The following is a 16937-nucleotide window of genomic DNA, read 5'->3' as shown; positions in this document are numbered from 1 at the left end:
AAAGTATTTGGATCACCGGAGCATGTGGATAAGCACGGCAGCGGCAGCTAATGACCCACAAGTATAGGGGATCAATCGTAGTCCTTTCAATAAGTAAGAGTGTCGAACCCAATGAGGAGCAGAAGGATCTGACAAGTGGTTTTCAGCAAGGTAAAATCTGCAGGCACTGAAAGTGTCGGTAACAAGTGATTGTGTGGTGAGATGATTCGTAGCAAGCAACAAGTAACAAAAGTAGAAACTGTGCAGCAAAGTGTCGCAATCCCTTTTGTATCAAGGGACAAGCCTGGACAAAGTCTTATAGGAGGAAAAACGCTCCCGAGGACACATGGGAATTTCTTTCATGCTAGTTTCATCATGTTCATATGATTTGCGTTCGTTACTTTGATAGTTTGATATGTGGGTGGACCGGCGCTTGGGTACTGCCCTTACTTTGGACAAGCATCCCACTTATGATTACCCCCTCTCGCAAGCATCCGCAACTACGAAAGAAGAATTAAGACAAAGTCTAACCATAGCATTAAACTAGTGAATCCAAATCAGCCCCTTACGAAGCAACGCATAAACTAGGGTTTAAGCTTCTGTCACTCTAGCAACCCATCATCTACTTACTACTTCCCAATGCCTTCCTCTAGGCCCAAATAATGGTGAAGTGTTATGTAGTCGACATTCACATAACACCACTAGAGGAGAACTGACATACAACATATCAAATTACCGAACTAATACGAAATTCACATGACTACTATTAGCATGACTTATCCCATGTCCTCAGGAACAAAAGTAACTACTCACAAAGCATAATCATAAACTCTTCCACCAAATAATCCAACTAGCATCAACTACAAAGAGTAATCAACACTACTAGCAACATTACAAGTACCAATCTGAGTCGCGAGACGGAGATTGGATACAAGTGATGAACTAGGGTTTGGAGATGAGATGGTGCTGATGAAGATGTTGATGGTGACGAGTCCCCTCCGATGAGAGGAGTGTTGGTGATGACGATGGCGACGATTTCCCCCTCCGGGAGGGAAGTTTCCCCGACAGGATCGTCCTGTCGGAGCTCTAGATTGGTTGTGCTCAAGTTCCTCCTCGTGGCGGCGGCGAATCCACGAAAAAGCTCCTCCCTGATTTTTTCCTGGACGAAACCCTTCATATAGAAAAAGAGGGGCCCAGTGGGCCAGTGGGCTGCCCACAAGCCCTCATGGTGTGGCCTGGGGGCGTGGCCGCACCGTGCAGGCTTGTGGGCACCCCCTGGTGCCCCTCTGGCACTTTTCGGCCCAGTATTTTTGATAAATCGGGAAAAAAATCCTTGTTGATTTTTACGACGTTTGGAGTTGCGTAGAATAGGTATCTCAACTTTGCTCCACTTTCAGGCCAGAATTCGAGTTGCCGTTATTCTCCCCCTTCGTGTAAACCTTGCAAAATAAGAGAGAAAAGGCATAAGAATTGTACCTTCAAGTGAAATAACAACCAAAGAAGCGATAAATATCAACATGAAAACATGATGCAAAATGGACGTATCAACTCCCCCAAGCTTAGACCTCGCTTGTACTCAAGCGAAAGCCGAGCTCGATAAATATGTCCACATGTTTAGGGAGAGAGGTGTCGACAAAACAAGATACAAACATGCATGCGTCATGATCATGATCAGAACAGCAATACCAACATATAATCTCTCATGCCAAAGTGATAATTCCTTCACAAAGTAAAGCATGGATCAACACTACTAGGAAAAGGGCTATAGATGATATAGATACTAATGGCGCACCACACAAGCCGTGCGCCACTACTATATAGTAATGGCGCACCATGTTAGGTGTGCCATTAGTGTGGTGGATACTAATGGCGCACCACACTCTCGGTGCGCCACTACTATATTTTTTTTTATTTTTTTTGCAAAACTAATAATGGCGCACCAGCACCTGGTGCGCCATTAGTAACCTGGTTACTAATGGCGCATCTGTTAGTAGTGCGCCACTACTATAATATTTTTTTGGTTTTTTTTTTGCAAACTACTAATGGCCCACCAAAGCTAGTGCGCCATTAGTAACCAGTGTTACTAATCGCACATCTGTTGATGGTGCGCCACTACTATATATATATATTTTTTTACAGAACTACTAATGGCGCACCAGAGGAGGTGCGCCATTAGTAACCAGGGTTACTACTGGCGCATATGTAGGTAGTGCGCCATTAGTAGTTTTGCAAAATATCACGCGGGCTCTCACCCAAATCGACCGCGCGCTCACATTTTCCCCCCAAATCTTGCCGCCGTCACTCACCTCCCCCAAAGCCGCCTCCCTCCCGCGGCAGATCCCGCGCCCTGAGCAGCTCTCCCCTCCATCGGCACCCCCACTGCCCCCTCCACTGGCGCCCTCCACCGGCGCCCCCACCGTCCGCTCCATCGGCGTCTCTCCACCGGGGCCCCCCACCGTCCGCTCCACCGGCGCTTCCAACATCCCCTCCACCGGCGCCCCCACCGTGTCCTCCACCGGTGCCCCGACCGTCCCCCCGCCGTCGTGCCTCCACCGGTACCCCCCCTCTGCTTGTGCTTGTGCTTGTTTTGATTTGGCCTCTGCCCTCCCCTCACTCCCTCCCTGACGCGCGCAGGTTAGTGCGCCACCTGCAAGGAAATAAGGAAGGAAGGGAATACCACCGATTCGCTCCTCCGGATCGCCGATGCTCCGACGCCATGGAAGGTCTCTCCCTCCCTTTCATGCTCTCTTTGGTCCTCCACGCCCGTCCAATTTGCATTTGCAGGCTTATTGAAACTTATTCAGAGAGGAGAGGAGACGAGAAAACTTCAGAAAACTGAAAAATTCCTTCCTTCTTCAGAAAACTCAAATTATTCACACGCACCTGCAAATTGCTCTAGCCATGCCATGCACACACTGGAAGTTTAGCTTTTCTTCATTTTTATGAAAATAAAATAAAAATATTAGCCACTATGTGTGTGTTGCTGCTAATACATGAACAAGTTCTCAGTCCTTAGGGGGGGGAACAGTATCTATAATCTTGTGCTGACTGTGTGTTGCAAGTACTTGTGCTTCTCGTGATGTTTCCGGTATATATAATATATAGTGGATTTTGACCTCATGTTTGTTTTACGCTTTTGCCGCTCTGCTCTAGTTGGGCGTCCTGCTGCGTGCACTTGAGTGTTTTCCCATGTCCATGTTTGTGTGGCGCCGCTTGCTGTTGGTGCTTTAGTTTCAGTCTTTTCTCTTGTGTCTAAAACATGAATGACTTTTATCGCCTAAATTTTAGATTGTGCAAGCACGAAGACCAGCAGAAAAGAATGTCTCCATCATATTTGGATGACTTTTCTTACATCAACAATCAACATTAGAGGCTCTTTGGCCCGTACAACTCGGCACTTTCCCATATTCATCCGCATGATGCATAGTTCCCGAGTACATCATTTCTGAAAACACGTGTTGTCAAGTTAACTCTTGCTTATTTATAATTTCAGAGAGGCATTTGGAAATGGCGTTTTTTATGCCACCAGCAGATGTGCCAACAGAGATGACCCAAGCGAGGCGGGCTGTCGGATTATGTAAGATGTTTAAGTCAGGTGATGAATGAATCTGTAATAAATTTTGGTGCTCTGTTTATAGCACTCATTTGGGTTTGTTCACTCAATATGACATCAAATTCTTGCAATCTACAACCTCCGTCTCAAATTAGTTGACTTAGATTTGTCAAGACACGGATGTATCTATAGTGTCGATACATCCGTATCTAGACAAATCTGAGTCAATTAATTTGGCACGAACGGAATAGTTCTTACTCCTGAGTGGCAATGTGTGGCTTAACTGAATCTTTAGTGTATTTTTTCCTGTACCGTTGTTGTATGACCGTAGTGCCATGGAAGGTATCTCTCTGCTCCCTCTCCCTCTCGTGCTATGCTCTCGTTGGGTGAAATCCAATTTTTTTACTCCACATGGCATACATGTAATCCAATTTTCAAGTGACTCCTTAGCCTGTTGTCCTAATTAATTCCAGCACCTTTTGTTTGTTTGCTAGTGGCTTCTGATGTGCTGCCATCAACCATGCATGTTTCCATCAGGTGCTCTTGTATAGTATGCCCTTCTAGCAGAATTATGTTGCTGCCTTTGTTGCTTGCTTATTATGTGCAGGATGTGTGCAAATCTAGTTATGTTGCTCACTTGTGTTCAATCTTATATTTTTATTGATAAGATTGCTCTCAAGTTTGGTGTCCTCTCTTAGTAGGAGTCGTGCTCTATACTTAGAGAGTGCACCAAATCACTTGCTACCAAGTTACATGTTGACTCTTAGCTCATTTATTTATCCCCTACGCCCTCCATCCAATGATGTAAGATGTTTTTTATAGTAGTGTAGTGTCAAAAAACGTCTTACATTATGCGATGGAGGGAGTATATATTATATATCCATGTGATGGCTCCCTACTACATCTCTTCTCTGTTTAAATGTCTTTCTGTTTTGTCAGAAACAACAAGTATTGCAGCCTTACTCTATGTTTGGTTGTCAGTTGTTTGTTATCCTGGCTCAAAAAATGTGCACTTCTTTTATTTTTCTATGCTACCTGATCAAATGTAGCTCAACAATTTCTATTGTTTGCTAGGCCACATCGGAGTTGGGAGCTGGTGCAAAATCACTCCTGCTCTCCTTGGAGCCCCCTTCCTCCTCCGACGCCTCCGGTGAATACTTCTTCTCTCACTACGGCCTAGGTGAGCCACTCGCTTCCTTTCCTATGCATGCTTACTCTCGTCCACAGCCATCGAGCTGTGGTAATTGTATACTGGCCATCGTGCCATGGAAATTTCTTGGGTTGGGTTTGGGGCTGTGGTGATGGTGTCTGCTGTAATCTCAATTATTTCTTTTGTGAATGAACGACGACCGATATATCCTGTGGATGATTTTGGTCTCTTGCAACTCTATGTTGGGCCTTTATTTTATCACTTCATGCTACATGGTTTGGTAATGGTTCGTGTTATATACTTATGATGGGAGGGATTTTGGCTTGTTAATAGTGGCTATCAATCCAATAACAGACAATGCTTACAAATTAATCGGTGTAGTGCTGCTGTGTACGCATACCTTGTAGGGAGTCATTCATCATGTGTTGGCAATTTTTGTGATAAGTTGTGGATGCTTTTGGCCATGAAGAGTGGATATCGTGGCTCTGAAAACTACTCTTTTTATCAGTCTAGTCTTGATTAAATCCAGATTGTGTGTAATTATAGATGTAGACTTTTTTTTGTTGGTACTTGCTAACTGGTGGGCTGTGTGGGATTATGTAAGATGTTTATGTCAGGTGATAAATGATTCTGTGATGAATTTGGTGCTCTGTTAAGAGCACTCACTTGGGTTTGTTCACTCAAAATGACATCATATTCTTGCAGTTTAGTTCTTAGTCATAAGTGGCAATGTGTGGCTTGAGTGAATCTTTAGTGTACTTTTTTTGTGCCTGTGTTGTATGACCCTAGTGCCATGGAAGGTATCTCTCCGCCCCCTCTATGTGTCATCCAATTTTCTTATTGGACATGGCATGCATGTAAACTGAAAATTTCTCCCTGTTTGTTTGTGTACGATGAATACTTTTGTTGTCTCTCTCTTGTGATGATATATGTAGTTGCACTGGCTAGTGAGATGAGGATATAATTACATTATTGATGGATGATATGATGTCCAATGAATCATGTATTAGCTCTATCTGATCACATCCCATACTGGTTTTATTCTGTGTCTTGCACCAAATAAAACTTTGCAGTTTGTCTAGTTTTTCTTATTTAATTTGTCGCCAGTTTTTGTTTTGTTTTGTTGAGAGTGGTGTCGATGCACATGAGGAGACACAAGTTTATGGGCAATTTGCGTGTGTGGCATTTCTGTGATGCCACACTCATTTTCATCTTGGAGATCTGATGCACCCACCTTACACACGTTTTTTGTGTTCTTAGTGCCTTTCTTTCAAAAAAAGTTAATTTGTGAGAGATTAGATGATGAATGAGATTAATTTCCCTATTGGTTTGATTGGGCGATATGATGGCCTCTACTGGACCGAATATGATCATCCTCTTGTTTCTGAAAGAACACAATGTGTTCCTCCTTGCCCCATCACGTTCCTTAATCATGTTAATTGCACTTCCTTAATGATCTTCCTGCTTGCTAATTGTTCTTGATTTTTGTGATTACATACAAACTATTCTCACTTCTGAGCTTTCATTTTTTGTTTTGGAGAAGAGCCTTCTCATGCACCGGCAGCAGCAAGTTTTCTTCCCAAGCAAGGTTTTCTCAAGGTATACTAAAAAACAATCTAGACCATGTTACTCATGATGAGAACGATGAAATCATGCTTCTTATTTTTTGGATACATACAATTGGTTTCTGATATGGAAATGCTCATTATTCTAGTGCTAGGGTGGATGGAGATGAAGACGCATTTCAAACTGTGCTAGAGTTCCATGACCCGCTAGACATAACTCACTAGTCAACTAATGCTCTATTGGCCGATGGCTGCTAGTGCTAGGGTGGATGAAGATGCGTTTCAAACTGTGCAAGGAATGCTCGTGTTGTCAGGAGTTTCGTGAGCATGGTATCTTTGGTGAGGTAAAACTTTCGTTACATCATTAACCTGCTCACTTTTTACCACTGGTGAATGACTGAAAAACAAGGATCATATAGATTCGCTTTTCTTAGTTGCTGATTTATTTTTGAAAATTGGTTACTATAGTTCTTTCACTATTAGCATGTACACTTGTCCTTACTGGTGCTGTGCCTCAACAGTCATTTTATTCAAGAGTGCTCTAAATCCATTGCGCATATGAGATTTTAACAACTTAATCTGGTTCCACTTTCTTGACAAATTTGTGCAAAATGTTTTCAGGACTCAACCTATTGATGCACATGGACATGATAACTCTCTAGCGTTTATGGACCAACCAACCTGTAATCATGGACCTTATTGTCTTGTAGACCATTTGGTGTTTTGAGTGTTTTGGAGCTTGCACTTTGTGCATGTAGATACAAACTTGTGTGTTCTGGACCATCTGAACTCTCTCATAGTCACCAATAGTCTTTATCTTTTTGTGACTTGTGTGTTCTAGATGATTGTTAAGATGGTCAAAACTATGCTTCCTCTAGGTTAATTTTTTTGTCAACTTGCGTTCAATGTATGTGCATGTTTATAAACATATTTTCATTGTAGTGCAATATGTGTTTATCTTGAACCCTCTTGTGGGTGTGAGGATAATAATTGAATATTTTTAGAGCTGGTAGTATAACCTGTGACGCACCATGAGCTATACTAATGACAGACCTGAGAGGCATACTAATGGCGCACCTGGGAGGCATACTAATGGCACACCTGGGAGGAATACTAATGGCACACCTGGAAGGCATACTAATGGCGCACCTGGGAGGCATACTAATGGCGCAACTGGGAGGCATACTAATGGCGCACCTGGGAGGCATACTAATGGCGCACCCGGGAGGCATACTAATGGCGCACCATGAGCTATACTAATGGCGCACTGCCTGGTGCGCCATTAGTATACCAGATACTAATGGCGCACCGTGAGCAATACTAATGGCACACTACCTGGTGCGCCATTAGTAAAAAAATCTAATGGCATGATGCTAGTGGCGCACCTATAGTGCGCCATTAGTAGCAAAAAATGGTGCGCCATTAGAAGGCCTTTTCCTAGTAGTGCAAGAACCTTACCAAGAAGTAACAACCAATAGCCTTTAGTCATTGAAGCAATTGCAATTTATCACAGCATCAGAAAGATTCAAATAAGAACTTGTAGAGCAAATCCACATACTCAATCATTCTTTCGTTCTCTACAATTGCTACAGCTCACATGGTACTCATGAGATCAAAGTTTCAGCTGGACACATAGAAAGATAGGGGCTTACAGTTTTGCCTCCCAACTGCTTACCTCAAGGGTAATGTCAACAATAATAATTCATGAATACTTACCTCCAAGTTCACATATGAATATAGATCTTTCCCAAGAATATGACGTTAGCCAAGATAAAGGCGAGATAGGGAATTGGTGAAGATCACCATGACTCATTCAAGGGCAAAAAGTAAAGGTACAAGATAGGCCCTTCGTTGAGGGAAGGATAGGTTGTCATGCACTTTTGAGGTTTGTATGTGTGTCCTCTTAGTGCGGAGGAACGTCACTTTATATTACCTCCTGTGATAAAGAACTTTATTATGCAGTCTGTCACTTTTATGTCTTCCTCATCACAGGTTCGTATAAAGCTTATTTTCCACACACTAATAGATCATACATATTAGAGAGCAATTTTTATTGCTTGCACCGATGACAACTTACTTGAGGGATCTTATTCAATCCATAGGTAGGTATGGTGGACACTCATGGAAAACTGGGTTGAAGGTTTATGGATGCACAAGTAGTATCTCTACTTAGTGCGGGAGGTTTGGCTAATATGAGGAGGAAGCAATCGTCACATGCAAAAGGATCTCTAATCATATAACATTGTTCAGAGCCAAGCAAACACAATTCATTATGTTGTCTTCCTTGTCCAACATCTACTTCTAGGCATGCAATAGTTTAGTGAGTGTTCACAATCACAGATGGTGTCAGAGATGATATATTTATATGTGAACCTCTCCTTCTTTATCACTTCCTATTAATTGCAACAATGGCCAAGGTCTACGTTTGCCTACCCTCAACAAGTTTCAATCCTCATTCTTTTATATGTGAAGCCATCACTTCCCATAAGATCATTACATGATCTTTCTTGCTTTTGTTCTATTCTCAATCTTTTGATCATGGCAAGAGGCAAAGCCCTTCAACTAAGACACTCTTTATTATATGGCTCACGAGCAAGAATACATCGGTGGTGACACAAAGCAAAACTCAAGACTAAAACACTAAGTTTTTTAAACTACTAGAGAAAGAGAAAACTGAAAAGGAAAACTAAAACAAAGGTAAAGGCAAAAGATCTAATGGTGATACGATACCGGGGCAACTCCCCCAAGCTTGGCAAAAACCAAGGGGGTTGCCCATACCAATGCTCAGTTGTCTTCCATTGGTGGTGATGGTGGTGTTGTTGCAACATGAGTTTGATCCTCCGTCTTCCAAGGCAGAGGTCCTCCATCATGGAAAGATGAACAAGTCTCTGGAATCCTCAAATCTGCAACCAACCGTATTGATTTAAATCTATACTCATACTCACAGTTTTGCTTCTGCAGGTCATAGATCTGGCCCTGGAGTTGATCAATCCTGTCATAGAGCATGGAGAGATGCTTCCCATTGTCATTGGCATCAATCCTGTGCTTGTTGGTGAACTCCGTGATCATCATGTGGTTGGCGTTGAGTCCACGCTCCACCATCCATTGGCACTTGAAGACTTGTTGCTCCATTGCTTCGAGTCTCGTCTCCATGCTTCCGGTCTTATTAGGCCCCTCAACATCACGGATGTGCAACATCCCCTCACGCATCTCAATAGATTGAGGGTGTTGCAGCACTCCCGTGAGGTAGGGGTTGATGACCTTCTTGTAGATATTGTCCTTTGGAGGTTTTGGGGAAGTCATAGCCATCTAGATCTCCAACAGAAACAGGCTCGAAACGAAAACCAGAGGAAATCTGCATGATGCAGGGGACAGACCAAACGGGAGTATATATAATGATTTTTTTCAGACCAGAAGGAGTACCTTGCACGAAAACGGAGTCCGGGAGGCGCAGGAGGTGGCCACAAGCCCTCACAGCACGGCCAGGGGGTGGCCCGCGCCGTGTAGGCTTGTCGCCTCCTCGCGCACTTTCCTGACTACTTCCAATTTTTCTATTTTTTCAAATATTCCAAAACGGAGAAAATTTCCTACTGGAAATGTTTTGGACTCCGTTTTCTTACCGAATCACATACCTCTTCGCTTTCGGAGTCTGAAATAGGCTGATAAATATCCCTTAGGTATTCTTCCGGAGTTATGGTATTGATAATATTGCTTTCTACATTTATGGGAGTAGCTGCGATATAATGCTTGATTCTCTGCCCATTTACCACTCTCGGACAATTACCTTCCGTGTTGTTGATCTTGATAGCACCGGAACGATATACTTCCTCAACAACATAGGGACCTTCCCATTTAGAGAGAAGCTTGCCTACAAAGAATCTTAAACGAGAGTTATATAGCAAGACATAATCACCTACATTGAACTCACGCTTTTGTATCCTCTTATCATGCCACCTCTTAACCTTCTCTTTGAACAGCTTGGCATTCTCATATGACTGAGTTCTCCACTCATTAAGCGAGCTAAAATCAAACAACCTCTTCTCACCGACAAGTTTGAAATCAAAGTTGAGATCTTTGATTGCCCAATAAGCTTTATGCTCCAACTCAAGAGGTAAATGACATGCTTTCCCATACACCATTTTGTACGGAGATATGCCCATGGGATTCTTATAGGCAGTTCTATAAGCCCACAATGCATCATCGAGCTTCTTAGACCAATTCTTTCTAGACCTGTTGACAGTCTTTTGCAGAATCAGTTTAATATCTCTATTACTTAGCTCTACTTGACCACTAGACTGAGGGTGATAAGGAGACACAATTCTATGGTTGACATCATACTTAGCAAGCGTTTTACGGAAAGCACCATCAATGAAGTGTGGACCACCGTCGGTCATTAGATATCTAGGGACTCCAAATCTTGGGAATATAACTTCTTTCAGCATCCTGATAGAGGTGTTGTGATCAGCACTTCTAGTGGGAATAGCTTCTACCCACTTAGTGACGTAATCAACAGAAACTAAGATGTGAGTATACCCATTGGATTTTGGAAAAGGTCCCATATAATCAAAGACTGGACATGAAATGGTTCAATGACAAGTGAATAGTTCGTAGGCATTTCCTCACGTCTGCTAATATTACCTATTCTTTGACATTCGTCACAAGAAAAGACAAACTTACGGGCATCCTTGAAGAGAGTGGGCCAATAGAAACCTGATTGCAATACCTTGTGTGCAGTTCTATCTCCTGCATGGTGTCCTCCGTAGGCCTCGGAATGACACTTCTGTAGGATCTGTCCCTGTTCATGTTCAGGTACACAACGTCTAATAACACCATCTACTCCTTCCTTATAAAGGTGAGGATCATCCCAAAAGTAATGTCTCAAGTCAAAGAAGAATTTCTTCTTTTGCTGGTATGTGAAACTAGGTGGTATGTATTTGGCAACGATATAGTTTGCATAATCAGCATACCACGGTGCACTACGTGAAGCATTGATGACATTCAATTGCTCATCCGGAAAGCTATCATCAATAGGTTGTGGGTCATCAAGAATGTTCTCCAACCTAGACAAGTTATTTGCTACTGGGTTATCAGCACCCTTTCTGTCGACAACGTGCAAATCAAATTCTTGTAGCAACATAACCCATCGGATAAGTCTAGGTTTAGTGTCTTTCTTCTCCATGAGGTACTTAATAGAAACATGATCAGTGTGAATAGTGACTTTGGAATCAACTATGTAAGACCTGAACTTTTCACATGCAAACACGACTTCTAAAAACTCCTTCTCCGTAGTAGCATAGTTTCTCTGGGCACTGTCTAGAGTTTTACTAGCGTAGTGAATAACATTCAACTTCTTATCAACTCTTTGCCCTACAACAACACCAACAACATAGTCACTAGCATCACACATGATCTCAAAAGGTAAGTTCCAATCAGGTGGTTGAACAATAGGTGCAGTTATCAAAGCCCTCTTAAGTATTTCGAAGGCTTCCTCACAATCATCTTCAAAAACAAAAGGATTATCCTTTTGTAAGAGATTGGCCGGTAAGAGGCCTAGCAGTCTTATAGAAGTCTTTGATAAACCTTCTGTAAAAACCAGCATGACCAAGGAAACTTCTTATACCTTTGATATCTGTGGGGTATGGCATTTTCTCGATTGCATCAACCTTAGCCTTATGGACTTCAATACCTCTTTCAGAAATTTTATGTCCTAAGACGATGCCTTTATTAACCATAAAGTGGGACTTCTCCCAATTCAAGACAAGATTGGTGTCTTTACATCTTTGTAAGACTCAATCAAGGTTGCTGAGGCAATCATCAAAGGAACACCCGTAAACGGAGAAGTAATCCATGAAAACCTCAACAATATTTTCACAAAAGTAAGAGAATATAGCCATCATACATCTTTGAAAGGTGGCAGGTGCGTTACATAAGCCAAAAGGCATACGTCTATAAGCAAAGGTACCGAAAGGGCAGGTGAAGGTTGTTTTCTCCTAATCAGATTGTGCAACTGGTATTTGGGAGAAACCAAAATAACCGTTTAGAAAGCAGAAGTTTGTGTGTTTGGACAGCCTTTCTAGCATTTGGTCGATTAAAGACAAAGGGTAATGATATTTCCTAGTGGCTTTATTCAATTTCCTAAAATCGATCACCATCCTATAGCCAGTAATAATCCTCTGTGGGATCAACTCATCCTTATCATTAGGGACAACGGTAATGCCTCCCTTCTTAGGGACACAATGCACCGGACTCACCCAATCGCTATGAGCAACGGGATAGATAAGACCCGCTTATAGGAGCTTTAGTATTTCTTTTCTTACTACTTCTTTCATCTTAGGATTTAATCTCCTTTGATGATCAGCGACTAGTTTGAAATCAGGATCAGTTAATCTTGTGCTGGCCTAGAGTAGGACTAATGCCCTTAAGATCATCAACAGTATATCCAATAGTAGCATGGTGCTTCCTCAGAGTTTTTAGCAACTTCTTTTCTTCATGCTCTGAGAGGCTAGCACTAATAATGACAAGATATATCTCCTTCTCATCGAGATAGGCATACTTAAGAGCATCAAACAACTGTTTAAGCTCGAACACGGGATCACCCTTTGGTGGGGGTGGATCCCCAAGCAATTCAACACGGAAGTTATTCTTAAGGATAGGATATTTTTCTAAGACAACTCTATCTATTTCATTCCTTTCATCCATATGCATATCATTTTCATGCTCAAGCAAGTATTGCTCTAAGGGATCAGTAGGAGGGTTGACAATAGAGGCTAAGGCAATAGTTTCATCCTTACTAGCAAAGTTGTCAGAATCGTGACTCAAGTCTTAGAATCTTAAGATCTTACGATCCAAACTAGCCCCTCCGATTCTACGATTTTGCTCATAGAATCTAAGTTTCTACGATCCTGATAGTTGTGATTCTACGATTCACGATCCTAGCAACGAAGTTCCGATCCGATTCAGAATCGCGATTCTGACAACATTGCTTACTAGGCAACTCTTTTTCATGAGGTTGTGTACCAAACATGGAGAAATTGAACTCATGTGACACACCTTCATAGCCAACAGTGATAGTTTGCTTCTCACAATCAATATGAGCATTGACGGTATTGACAAAAGCTATCTCGTGCGGTAGCAAGAACGAGGAAATCAGCAGGATACTTCGTTTTACCACACAAGACTTCAACATCCCTAACAATTCCCAAAGGGCAGATAGTATCTCTATTGGCAAGCTGAATAGTGACATCAATAGGTTCTATCTCAGCAGGTGCAATCTCATCTTTGATTTCATCGTATAAGGATTGAGGTACTACACTAACATGAGCACCCACGTCACATAAGCCATGATTACAATGATCTCCTATCTTAACAGAAACCACAGGCATGCCAACAACAGGCCTATGTTTGTCTCTAATGTGACGTTTAGCAATTCTAGCAGCATCTTCACTCAAGTGAATATTATGTCCCTCAACTTCTTCAGACAAAAGATCTTTGATAATAGCAATGCTAGGTTCAACTCTAATTTGCTCAGGGGGTGTAGGTGTTCTAATGTAGCCTCTACGTATCACAGTTGAAACTTTAGAATGATCCTTTATCCTAACAGGGAAAGGTGGTTTCTCAATGTAGGCACTGGGAATAACAAGATCATTATAGGCAATGACTTTCTCTTCAACTGGAGTGGGTTTAACTACATTGACTTCTAAAGGAGGATGATATTTAAACCACTTCTCTCTGGGGAGACCAATATGAGCGGCAAAAGATTCACACCATGAAGATACTATCTCAGAGTCAAGTCCATACTTAGCGCTAAAGTCACAAAAAGTATTTGTCTCAACAAAGGATTTAACGCAATCAAACGTGAAATTCATACCTGACTCCTTACCTTCTTCAAGCTCCCAATCTTTAGAGTTGCGTTTATTTTTCTCCAATAAATTCCGTTTGGAGTCAATATCTCTCTTCATAAAAGAACCGGTACAAGAAGTGTCAAGCATGGTGCGATCATCATGAGAAAGCTGAGGATATAAGTTCTGAATGATAATTTCTCTCGAGAGCTCATGATTGGGGCATGAATATAGCATTTATTTAAGACTCCCCAAGCTTGAGCGATGCTTTCTCTATCACGAGGCCAAAAATTGTAAATATAATTCCGATCACGATGTACTAAATGCATAGGATAAAACTTTTGATAAAATTCCAATTTCAACTGATTGTAGTCCCATGATCCAGTATCATCACATAGCCTATACCATGTCAACGCCTTATCCTTCAAAGATAAAGGAAAGAGCTTCTTATTGACCTCATCCTCGGGCACACCTTCAAGCTTAAATAAACCACAAACTTCGTCTACATAGATTAGATGCAAGTCTGGATGTGATGTTCCATCTCCTGTAAAAGGATTAGCCAGGAGTTTCTCAAGCATACCCGAAGGAAATTCAAAGAAAATATTTTCAGTAGGTGTAGAAAGTTGAGGAGCAACTCTTTGTGCTTCCGTTCGAGGTGAAGATACCCCGAACAAGTCCCGCAAAGGATTAGTATCCATAGTGACAAGTGACAAGTAATTTCAGCACACTATATGAATGTTTCCTTACCAAGTTCCACTTACCAAAGGCGCTTCACTCCCCGGCAATGGCGCCAGAAAAGAGTCTTGATGGCCCACAAGTATAGGGGATCAATCGTAGTCCTTTCAATAAGTAAGAGCGTCGAACCCAACAAGGAGCAGAAGGATCTGACTAGTGGTTTTCAGCAAGGTAAAATCTGCAGGCACTGAAATTGTCGGTAACAAGTGATTGTGTGGTGAGATGATTGGTAGCAAGCAACAAGTAACAAAAGTAGCAACGTGCAGAAAAGTGTCCCCATTCCTTTTGTAGCAAGGGACAAGCCTGGACAAAGTCTTATAGGAGGAAAAACGCTCCCGAGGACACAAGGGAACTTCTGTCATGCTAGTTTCATCATGCTCATATGATTCGCGTTCGTTACTTTGATAGTTTGATATGTGGGTGGACCGGCGCTTGGGTACTGCCCTTACTTGCACAAGCATCCCACTTATGATTAACCCCTCTCGCAAGCATCCGCAACTACGAAATAAGAATTAAGACAAAGTCTAAGCATAGCATTAAACTAGTGGATCCAAATCAGCCCCTTACGAAGCAACACATAAACTAGGGTTTAAGCTTCTGTCACTCTAGCAACCCATCATCTACTTACTACTTCCCAATGCCTTCCTCTAGGCCCAAATAATGGTGAAGTGTTATGTAGTCGATGTTCACATAACACCACTAGAGGAAAAACGACACACAACATATGAAATTATCGAATGAATACAAAATTCACATGACTACTATTAGCATGACTTATCCCATGTCCTCGGGAACAAAAGTAACTACTCACAAAGCATAATCGTATTCATGACCAGAGAGGTAATGAGTAGCATCAAGGATCTGAACATAAACTCTTGCACCAAATAATCCAACTAGCATCAACTACAAAGAGTAATAAACACTACTAGCAACCTTACAAGTACCAATCTAAGTCGCGAGACGGAGATTGGTTACAAGTGATGAACTAGGGTTTGGAGATGAGATGGTGCTGATGAAGATGTTGATGGTGACGAGTCCCCTCCGATGAGACGAGTGTTGGTGATGATGTTGGTGACGATTTCCCCCTCCGGGAGGGAAGTTTCCCCGGCAGGATCGTCCTGCTGGAGCTCTAGATTGGTTCTGCTCAAGTTCCGCCTCGTGGCTGCGGTGAATCCACAAAAAAGCTCCACCCTGACTTTTTCTTGGACGAAACCCTTCATATAGCAAAAGAGGGAGGCCAATGGGCCAGTGGGCTGCCCACAAGCCCTCATGGCGCGGCCTGGGGGGTGACCACGTCGTGCAGGCTTGTGGGCACCCCTGGTGCCCCTCTGGCACTTCTTCGACCCAGTATTTTTGATAAATCGGGAAAAAATCCTCGTTGATTTTTACGGCGTTTGGAGTTGCGCAGAATAGGTATCTCAACTTTGCTCCACTTTTAGGCCAGAATTCTAGTTGCCGGTATTCTCCCTCTTCATGTAGACCATGAAAAATAAGAGAGAAAAGGTATAAGAATTGTACCTTGAAGTGAAATAACAGCCGAAGAAGCGATAACTATCAACATGAAAACATGATGCAAAATGGACGTATCAGCAGCCATTAATGCTGAACGAGGGAGGTGGAGCTAGCTGGCTGGGCTTGTTGAGGAAGTAGACAGACATGTCGATGAGAACAGCGAGATGGAGGTATCGGGGACGTGCAACGCGGCCCGTACGGAACCAGCCACAGTAGGCAGCAATGGCGGCTAGCGTTTGGCTCGCCTGAGACGCTGCAGGAGTGCTACAGAGCGGAGGGGCAGGTCTGGTGGAGCCTTGGCGCGATGTGGTAGTTAGCAGGGGATCAGGATAAGCTCGGGAAGACGTGGTAGGTGGACGCGGCAGCGCGGGCATTGCACATGCAGAAAACGCGCTCTGGCCATGCTCTGGATATTCCCACAGAGTGCTCGACTAAATGCCAGGGTTAGCTATGATCGTTGGATGCAACTAAGACTTAATAGAGTCATTGATGAGGGTGGTGTAGGGCTACGGGACATGTAGGTTTGACTGGGGGGGGGCACTCTACATTGCAGGTCAAAGCCAATGACAAATCTAGCCATGCACCCAAGGTGCTTGATGAAATGC

The 16937-nt window shown here is 42.7% G+C and overlaps 2 non-coding genes and 1 pseudogene across 2 annotated transcripts; all 3 read left to right on the top strand.

Annotated features, from left to right (window-relative positions):
- Positions 1 to 5627: 5627 nt before the first annotated feature.
- On the top strand, positions 5628 to 5708 carry LOC123433812 (annotated as a pseudogene).
- Positions 5709 to 5817: 109 nt separating this feature from the next.
- Positions 5818 to 5915, top strand: LOC123433804. The gene has a single exon (XR_006625114.1). It is a non-coding gene; the product is annotated as a small nucleolar RNA Z101 (small nucleolar RNA).
- Positions 5916 to 5974: 59 nt separating this feature from the next.
- On the top strand, positions 5975 to 6058 carry LOC123433809. The gene has a single exon (XR_006625118.1). It is a non-coding gene; the product is annotated as a small nucleolar RNA Z102/R77 (small nucleolar RNA).
- Positions 6059 to 16937: the final 10879 nt, after the last annotated feature.

This window comes from Hordeum vulgare, chromosome 2H (genome assembly GCF_904849725.1).
Source record: "Hordeum vulgare subsp. vulgare chromosome 2H, MorexV3_pseudomolecules_assembly, whole genome shotgun sequence".
NCBI lineage: Eukaryota > Viridiplantae > Streptophyta > Magnoliopsida > Poales > Poaceae > Hordeum > Hordeum vulgare.
The sequence above is the reverse complement of the archived record's forward strand: the minus strand, read 5'-3'. Positions and strand labels throughout refer to the sequence as shown.